We start from the raw sequence: 9,266 nt of genomic DNA, 5'->3' as shown, positions 1-9,266 counted from the left end.
GGAAGAAGCCCAAGTGTTCATCAATGGATGCATTGGATAAAGAAGATGTGATATATGTGAATAGTGGAATATTACTCAGGCATAAAAAGAATGAGATCTTGCCATTTGCAACAACATGGATGGACCTGGAAGGCATTATTATGCTAAGTGAAATAAGTCGGAGAAAGACAAATACCTTACGATTTTACATATATATGAAATCTAAAAAACAACACAAAAGAACAACACCAAAAAGAAGCAGAAACAGACCCATACATACAGAGAACAAACTGATGGTTGCCGGAGGTTAAGAGGCTGAGGGTGGTGAGCAAAATAGGGGGTGGGGAGTGGGAGGTACACGGTCCAGTTATGGAATGATTAAGTCGTGAGGATGAAAGGTACAGCACCGGGAATACAGTCGTCCTCCTATGGCGACAGATGGCGGCTACACTTGTGGCGAGCATAGCGTCATGTACAGACTCATCGAATCACTATGTGGTACACCTGAAACTGATGTAAAGTGTGTGCCCATATGCCTCGATTTAAAATAAAATCTAGTCTGGTTTTAAAAATGAAGAAACTTCACGTTAAGGAAAAGAAGTCCAGAGCTCTGACTTCTCTTGGGACATTGTAAGATTTGGCACCTCTGGACTGCCATTTTCCCGTGGCATTAACTGTCTGGATTCGTGTAGTAAGTGCCCATTTTAGACTGAGGGCATGTGCTCGAGCTGACCACAGCTCCTCCAGGCCCTACTGCTTCTGATCTGACCTGCCTCACTCCGCAGGCGTTGTAACTGCGACTCCTGCAAACGATGATGCTTTCTTAATACCAATATAATTCATTCTTACACACAGTTCTCTGCTTAAGAACTGACTCCAACTTTATCTGTCACCTCCTCCATCTGGGGAACCATCCAGCCTCACTTCCCACGACTTTGCATCATATCCATCATCCCCTACAGGCTAATATGCCTCCTCACACTCGAGCTCCTTCCTGCTATGGGCTGAAAGGGCCCCTCCCTCCCTTCCGCTCCCCCGGAACCCCCTCACCTGTCAGGGCTTAGTTCACGTCCAATTGCCCTCAAGGGTTTCTTCCACGCTCTGCAGCCCACAGCGTGGTCTCCCTGCCCCAGGCTTGCACTGCACAGGGACAGAAGCGATGACTGTCCAGTGCACTTGGGTGTTTCTCAGTCTTTATCCTGAACCAAAATCTGTCCTTATGCACTCTGTTCTCTCCTTGCCTCCCCCCACTGCCGTGTGGGGTATCTGTCCTTGCTAAATCTATCCCTGAGACTTGTGTGATTTAAAACAAAACCAGAACCAGGTTGAGGGAAGAGGACAAGAGGTGCAGGAGATTAGGGGCAAAAAAGGAGAAAACTAGGGCAAACTGAGGGTTGGCAGTGAGCGGGAAGGAAAGGGGGAAGGGGCTGTAGCAGCAGCTGGGTATGAGAGAATAGAAAAGCAAGGAAGCACAGGGAGGGGGATTTTGCAATGTGACTGCTTCCACATGTAGTCAGAACCACACCGTTCGGGGACCCCTGGTCTTTGGTTCTCTGTGGCAATCCCACCTACATGGGCCAGGGACTGACTGCACATATTCATGCAGAATGACTGACCTCAGTGTCCTCAGGTGTTCTCAGGTAAGTGACCCGAAGAAGATGTCAGGCATCAAGAACGTGGACTCTTAGATTTCACCTCTTGGCAGAAGTGTGATGAGATCAGATGGCAACATGGTTTTGCATCCCAGCTAATTCCCAGGAAGATGTTCTGGACTGCAGAGCAGTGGTTCTCAAACTTGAGCCAGCGCCGCAGTCACCTGGAGGGGATGGGGGAGAAGAAAACACTTGTTAAAACAGAAATCATTGGGCCCCGCCCCCAGAGCTTCTGATTCAGCTGGTCTGGGACACGGTCCAATAACTTGTTTTCCTGCAACAGCTCCCAGGTGATGCTGATGCTGCCAGACTGGGGACCACACCTTGAGAAACCCGGCTCTAGAGTTCAGGGCGGAGGCCCAACCCAAAAGTCACACCACTGAGCCACTCTACCAACAAAGTAACTGTCCCCTCCTCCTTCCTTCACTCTTTGATAGGTCATGCAACCTTCCCCTTCAGGGTCTTTATTTGGACCATGGACTCCCATGGCAGGGTGGCGGGTGCCCCCTTGTGGCCCAAATGGAAAACTTACGTGAACGGTAATGCACTCGCTGTAATCCTTCAAGTTTGCCGAACAAATTTAGTTTTATCTGCCTGACAAAAGATCCACAGAAATCTTAGATGTTCATCATTCACCAGGAGGGATCCAAGAGCCACTCAGGTGTGCGTTGTGCCAAGTGCTTGGCCCAAAGGTGCTCCAGGCAGCAGAAATGATTTATTCTCATGGCTTGGGATTTTGTAGGGTGCGAAGTGCTTTAGAAGTCCAAACCAGATCATTCCCCGCATTCTTTGCTGGTGAATATGCCTCAGTAACTTAAGTTACAACTGAACAATTTCAAAGCCCTGTAAGTGCTATGTGGCTAAGAAGGGACTCTGAGTGAGTTGGAACCATGCTTTCCCCCCTACCTTTCCCGAAATTAGAAAGGTGGCATTATTGAGTGTGAGGTAGTGCACTGGTGCCAGCTGTCCCCAGTTAATCCGGCGCAAGTATGCAGTGTCTCATCTCAGCTTTATGCAGGGCTTACAGTTATCTGGTCCCGTTATTCTGGTCGGCTGCCACCTGCTGCTCAGGCATGGAGCGTGCGGGAGGAGGTAACCTGGGGACACGGCCAGCTAAGCAGGCTTTACAGCCTTGAGAGTGTATTACAATCACCTGCAGGGCTTGCTTGTTAAACCATAGATTTCTGGGCTCCACCCTAAAGATTCTGATTCAGTGGGGAAGGGGCGGGGCCTAAGAACATGTGTTTCTCATAACTTCCTGCTTGGTGATGCTGCTGCTGGGGGCGGGGGGCTACCCAAAGCACCTGGATGGCATCTGTAGTTCTCCCTGTGCCACACATTTCTTGACGCTTGATTATTCATCAAAGTCTGTAAATAACCAAGAGTCTCTAACTCAGGGCTGCTCACCTGGGGTACTAATGATATTTTGACCTGATCCTTCATTGTCCTGTTGGGGAGTGGAGCGGAGGCTGGGCTGTACATTGTAGGATGTTTAGTCTCATCCTTGGCCTCTCTCCTCTAGATACCTGTAGCAGCCTTGTCCGCCCCCCCCCCCCCCAGGTTTCGACAAGCAAACGTGTCTCAGACATCACCAGATGGCTCTGGGAAGTAAAACTGGCCCCAGCCGAGTATTGCTGCCCTAAAAGGTGGGCAGATTTTCCTTTCCCATTTGGTCGAGTGTAAAGGCATCCTCAAATGTTGCCTCAAATTCATAATGATACTGACATAAACTAAACTGTCAGCTCTTTGGAATTAAATCACAACAAAAAAACCCCCATAGCTTACATATGTTGAATACCTACTATGTGCAAGTCACCCTGCTAATGCTTCTTAAACTCGCCCCTTTAGAGGAAAAAGAGAGAGGGGCAAACCAAGAAACAGACTCTTAACCATCAAGAACAAACTGACAGGGGCGCCTGGGTGGCACAGTTGGTTAAGCGTCCAACTTCAGCCAGGTCACGATCTAGCAGTCCGGGAGTTCGAGCCCCGCGTCGGGCTCTGGGCTGATGGCTCAGGGCCTGGAGCCTGTTTGCGATTCTGTATCTCCCTCTCTCTCTGCCCCTCCCCCGTTCATGCTTTGTCTCTGTCTGTCCCAAAAATAAATAAACGTTGAAAAAAAAATTAAAAAAAAAAAAAGAACAAACTGACAGTTACCAGAGGGGAGGTGGAGGTGGGTGGGGGATGGGGCAAATAGGTGATGGGAATTAAGGAGTGCACCTGTCATAGCAGTGCTGAATCACTACATTGTACACCTGAAACTAATATCACACCATAAACTACACCAGTTTTTAAATAAAATCTTTAAAAAATTTTTAAAATAAATTATCCCCTTCAGTTCTTGCCCAAGGTTATGGTTACTACCAGTGTGGCTGTGGGTGGCACAAAGGGAATAAAGGGGTATCCAGACCACCACAGCCCAAGAAAACTATAAAGCAAGTCACAAGGAGGAGCCGTGTGCATATTTTTACATTTTAAAGAAGCCACGTTTACAAAGAAAAAGAAATGGTAAAATTAATTTTAGTATATCTTATTTAACTCAGCATTTATATCCCAACTGTGATCATTTTAACATGTGATCAATATTTTTAAAATTGTTAATAGAGTTTACGTTCTTTCTATGTCTGGTACTTGCTCTCTGAAATCTGTGTGTATTTCACACTTCAATAAAGCACTTCCTCAATTTCCACTAGCTATGTTTCAAGTACCCGAGAGCCACCCGTGCTACTGGCTGCCCCTCTGGAAGGCACAAGCCCAGACTCTCTGCTCAGCTGTCTTCGAGCCTTTATTTGTAGAATAACATGTGCCAATTTCACTTCAATGTCCTTCAGTTTCTGCCTGCGCTTCAGCCATTTTGTCAGACTCACGTACCTATTCATGTACTCTACAATCTGTTCCTGAAATATCTCTACTTATTTTAAAACGAGGTCTACAGTTTTATCACAGTAGATGCCTCCTCTGGTGGCCAGACTGTTGACTACTGTCTAATTTTAGTTCTGATAGCTTTTCCAGTGGCTGTTTCCCCACACAGTCTGTGTTTGTACTTGCATAACAGAGATGTTTCATCTTATCTGATGCTAACCACACAGGCACATGTTCATCATGCTCTTGTGCCTTCTGGTTTATCTCCTGACATCTAGGAATGTTCATCCTCATGTGAGAATGCCGCCTTTCTTGCACCCCCATGCAAGGTTTCTCCCTGTCGTTTCTCACGCTGTCCCTTTTAAAAGTTTCTGATCACTCAGGAAACGAGTGATTCTCTAGAGAGTTTTGCAATACACCTCTTAGCCTTATCACATGTGTTCATTCACCTTTTACAAGATGAAAATCAAGATGGACTTAGATACTGAGGTCAACTTACACCCATAAAAAGTAGTGATGAGAGTGATTGCTTACGAAATGGTTCCTATGAGCCACGCACTACGCTCAGCACAAGACACTCATTGTCTTACTCATTTTTTCCAATAGTCCCATGACATATGTGCTATTGCGATGGCCATTTTCAAGCTGAGGTGAGGAGGCACAGAGAGTTGAAGTAATTTGCCCATAGTCTCCCAGGTAGCAACTGGCAGAGTTGGGGGTCTCTCCAGGTATGTTTGATGATAGAGCGGCTCTCCTCGCCTCTAGGCTCCACTGTCTGAAAGATGTTTCGCAAAGATTGTTCTTGTTCCTGAGTTTGTAAGGATATAGTTCCATAGATCATACCCTTTACCTGGGTTACCATACACCTTCATGGGGAAAAATAAGTATTTTTGGTATTTTAGGGACTGCCTCTGAAGCTATATGCCAAGGCTTCTCAGGATGCTGGGCCCTTGCTGCCTTGAACAGGAGGCTGAGACTTAGGTCCATCACAAGCTCAGACCAGGAGACCCAGCAAGACCCATCAGAACCCAGAGGAAGAAGAGCACAGAGGCAGAAGCCAGAGCAGAGTGGGTTAAGGAGTGAAGTGAAGTGGGATATGAAAGGGGATGGTGAAGACAGGCTTGGGGGGGTGGGGAGGGCAGAGACAGAGAGAGAGAGAGAGAGAGGGTGGAAGGTGAAAGACAGGGCTCAAAGGAGGGGTTGTGCTTTTGTCTTGCGCTTTTGTTTTGTAAAAGACTTGAGCATGTGGCAGCGCAGAAGGGGTTAAGTGAAGAAGCCACTGGAGAGCTCAGGGAGGGGTAAGTGGGAATCAACAGGGACCCTGGAGAGTCAGGATAAGAAGGTGTTTGGAACCCATGTGGGGGAGACATGTCTGCCAGGTTTAATGCCAAAGCCTTTTTGTGCCTGCATCATTCTGTCACCTCCCAATGTCACTGCCTGATAAAAATACCCACTGTCAAAATTCCCATGGCCAAGTGGCTTGGGAAGTTAATTGTTTATACATTTTCTTCCCACTCGGCATTACTTTGAATCCTTTTCAGTGAGGACATGCAAAATACAGGTATCCGGGGGCAGTCCCATATGCAGGTGACATGGTTTGATGCAAGGGACACTAAGTCTGCATCTAAAACAACTCTCACCGGCTTTCTTGGGTTCTTAAAATATCCCGCCATTTGAATTATCTTCCTGAAGAGTCCTGTGAAAATACAAACAGGTCAAAACAATCTTGAAACGAGCATCTATGTTCATTGTAGCATTATTCACAATAGCCAGAAAGTGAAAGCAATCCAGATGTCTATCAATGGATCAATGGATGCACAAAACTTGGTTTATACATACAATGGAATAGTAGCCTTAAAAAGGAAGGAAATGTTGGGATGCCTGGGTGGCTCAGTCAGTTAGACGACAGGCTTAGGCTCAGGTCATGATCTCACGGTTCATGGGTTTGAGCTCCACACAGGGCTCTGTGCTGACAGCTCAGAGTCTGGACCCTGGTTGGGATTCTGTGTCTCCCTCTCCCTCTGCCCCTCCCCCACTCACCCTCTGCCTCTCTCTCTCTCTAAAATAAATAAATCCTTAAAAAATATTTTTAAATAAAAAAGGGAAGAAAATGTTGATACATGTTACAACATGGATGAAACTTGAGGACATTATGCTAAGTGAAAGAAGGCAGTCACAAAAGCCCAAATATGGTATGTTTCCACTCATATGAGGTGCATACAATAGTCAAGATCTTAGAGACAGAAAGCAGACTGATGTTTGCCAGGGGCCAAGGGGAGGAGCGATGGGAAGTTGTTGTCTAAGGGCATGGAGTTTCTGTTTTGCAAGACAAAAAGAGCCTCTGCGTTTCTGCCTGCTCCCTGCTTTCCTCCCCAGTGGAGCACTGCTCAGGCTGCACCACTCCCTCCAGGCTCCCCGCTCGTGCTCACCCAAAGCTCCACTTTGCTGTCTCCACCTGCCACTGTGATCATGTATTGCGACCTCATCAACCATGATGGTAAGTCCTCAGACGTCAAGACCTGGGAGATCAAGGGTGGGCAGCCCCTGGAGGTGGAGGAGAAGATGGTCAGGAGGACAGAAGTACCGCTGGTGACTCACTCATTTATGGCGTTGCCTCTGCTAAAGACCCAGAGAACGAAGGTACCAAAAACAATCGCCGGTGTTGATACTATCAATGAACTATCACTTGCAGTAAACCAGCTTCACAAAAGAAGCCTACAGGAAGTTCATCAAAGACCACATGGACCCAACCAAAGGCAAACTTGAAGACCAGAGACCAGGAAGAGTAAATAAACCTTTGATGAATCCAAATCAAGCGTATCTTGGCTAACTGCAAAAACCACCGGCTGTTTATTGGTGGAAACACGAGGCCAGATGGCAGCGTTGCCCGGCTGGACTACGGCGGTGAGGATGGTGTGGCTCCTTGTATGACTTTCTCTTAGGACGGTTTAGAAATGGAAAAATGTTAACAAGTTTGGCTATTACTTTAGATCTGTCGCCTGGTGTCATCACTGCTGCTGCTTTTGATCCATGCTACCAGGACTTCGAAAAGTGGGAGATGTCATCTTGAGCTCTTCATTCATTTTCACCTTGATTTATTTGGAGTAGAGGAATTGTTTTTAAGAAAAAAAAATCATGGGGCGCCTGGATGGCTCAGTCGGTTATGCGTCTGACTTTAGCTCAGGTCATGCTCTTGCGGTTTGTGGGTTCGAGCCCCAAGTAGGGCTCTGTGCCGACAGCTTGGAGCCTGGAGGCTGCTTCGGATTCTGTGACTGCCTCTCTCTGCCCCTCCTCTGCTCACACCTCCGTCTCTCTCCCCCTTTCTCTCAAAAGTAAATACACATTAAAAAAATTTTTTTAAAGAAAAAAAATATCATGTAGGTTGTCTGAAAATAAATACATTTAAACTAAAAAAAAAGATGGAAAGAGTTCTGGAGATGGAGGGTAGTGATAGTTGCACAATAACATGAATGTACTTAATCCCACTGAACCGCACACTTGAAAATGGCTAAAAAGTCAAATTTTATGTTACATACACTTTATCATAATTTTTAAAATGTTTTTTAAAGATTTTGTTTTTAAATTTTTTTAATGTTTTTATTTATTTTTGAGAGAGAGAGAGAGAGAGAGCCAGCAGGGGAGGGGCAGAGAGAGAAGGAGACACAGAATCCAAAGCAGGCTCCAGGCTCCAAGCTGTCAGCACAGGGCTGTATGCGGGGCTCGAACCCACAGACCATGAGATCGTGACCTAAGCTGAAGTTGGACGCTTAACTGACTGAGCCACCCAGGTGCCCCAAAGATTTTTTTTTTTTAATTTTTTTTTTCAATGTTTATTTATTTTTGGGACAGAGAGAGACAGAGCATAAATGGGGGAGGGGCAGAGAGAGAGGGAGACACAGAATCGGAAACAGGCTCCAGGCTCTCAGCCATCAGCCCAGAGCCTGACACGGGGCTCGAACTCACGGACCGCGAGATCGTGACCTGGCTGAAGTCGGACGCTTAACCGACTGCGCCACCCAGGCGCCCCAAGATTTTGTTTTTAAATAATCCCTCCACCCAACGGGGGGCTTGAACTCACAACCCCAAGATCGAGTCACATGTTCTGCTGACTGAGCCAGACAGGCGCCCCAACACAATTAAAACAAACACACACAAAAAATCCCATTAAAAACCCAGGTCATTTAACAGGGCCACTTGATCACTTGTTCTCGTCTGCTGTTAGCTTGGCTCAGCTTTGTTTTTCAGTAAAGGACCATCGGTCTCGAGCAGGACCCCGAAGAACAGGTGACATGCATGACGGTCACCAGGAGAGTTCAGGGGGCTCTAGCACGTGCTTTGAGGAAGGCCCCATCTGGCGTTCCCATCCTGAGCTGAGGGGGACACCTCTGCATGTCCTCAGAAGCATGAGGAAAATGTGAAAGCCCCAGGCACCGTGAGGAGCTGCTTTATGAAGGAGAGGACATCAGCCTCCGTTTTCTCTGCCCTTTTACCGAGGGCTGCCTGGCCAGAGGCCTCCCTCCGGGAGAGTAATAGTACTACAAAGGTATGGTTATCAATTAGGTTCCTATGCGCCAGCGACACTGGCTAGTCTGGAAAACCTTCTCCCAGCTCCCCCATCTCACAGGCTGGTGGAGCCCTTGACGCCATGTCTCAAAGTCAAGGGTGGGTGTGAGGATGGTAGAACCACACCCGACTGGCCAGAGGGGGCTTCACAGCCTGGTAGCCTTCCTCAATTCGGCCAGCACCTCCTCCACCTTCAGCCCTGGGAAGGAGAGG

The 9,266-nt window shown here is 47.2% G+C and overlaps 1 pseudogene; it reads left to right on the top strand.

Moving 5' to 3' along the window:
* Positions 1-407: 407 nt before the first annotated feature.
* On the top strand, positions 408-7,459 carry LOC123379082 (annotated as a pseudogene).
* Positions 7,460-9,266: the final 1,807 nt, after the last annotated feature.

The sequence above is a fragment of the Felis catus genome, chromosome A1 (assembly GCF_018350175.1).
Source record: "Felis catus isolate Fca126 chromosome A1, F.catus_Fca126_mat1.0, whole genome shotgun sequence".
In the NCBI taxonomy this organism is placed as follows: Eukaryota; Metazoa; Chordata; class Mammalia; order Carnivora; family Felidae; genus Felis; species Felis catus.
This window is presented reverse-complemented; position numbering and strand designations above follow the sequence as displayed.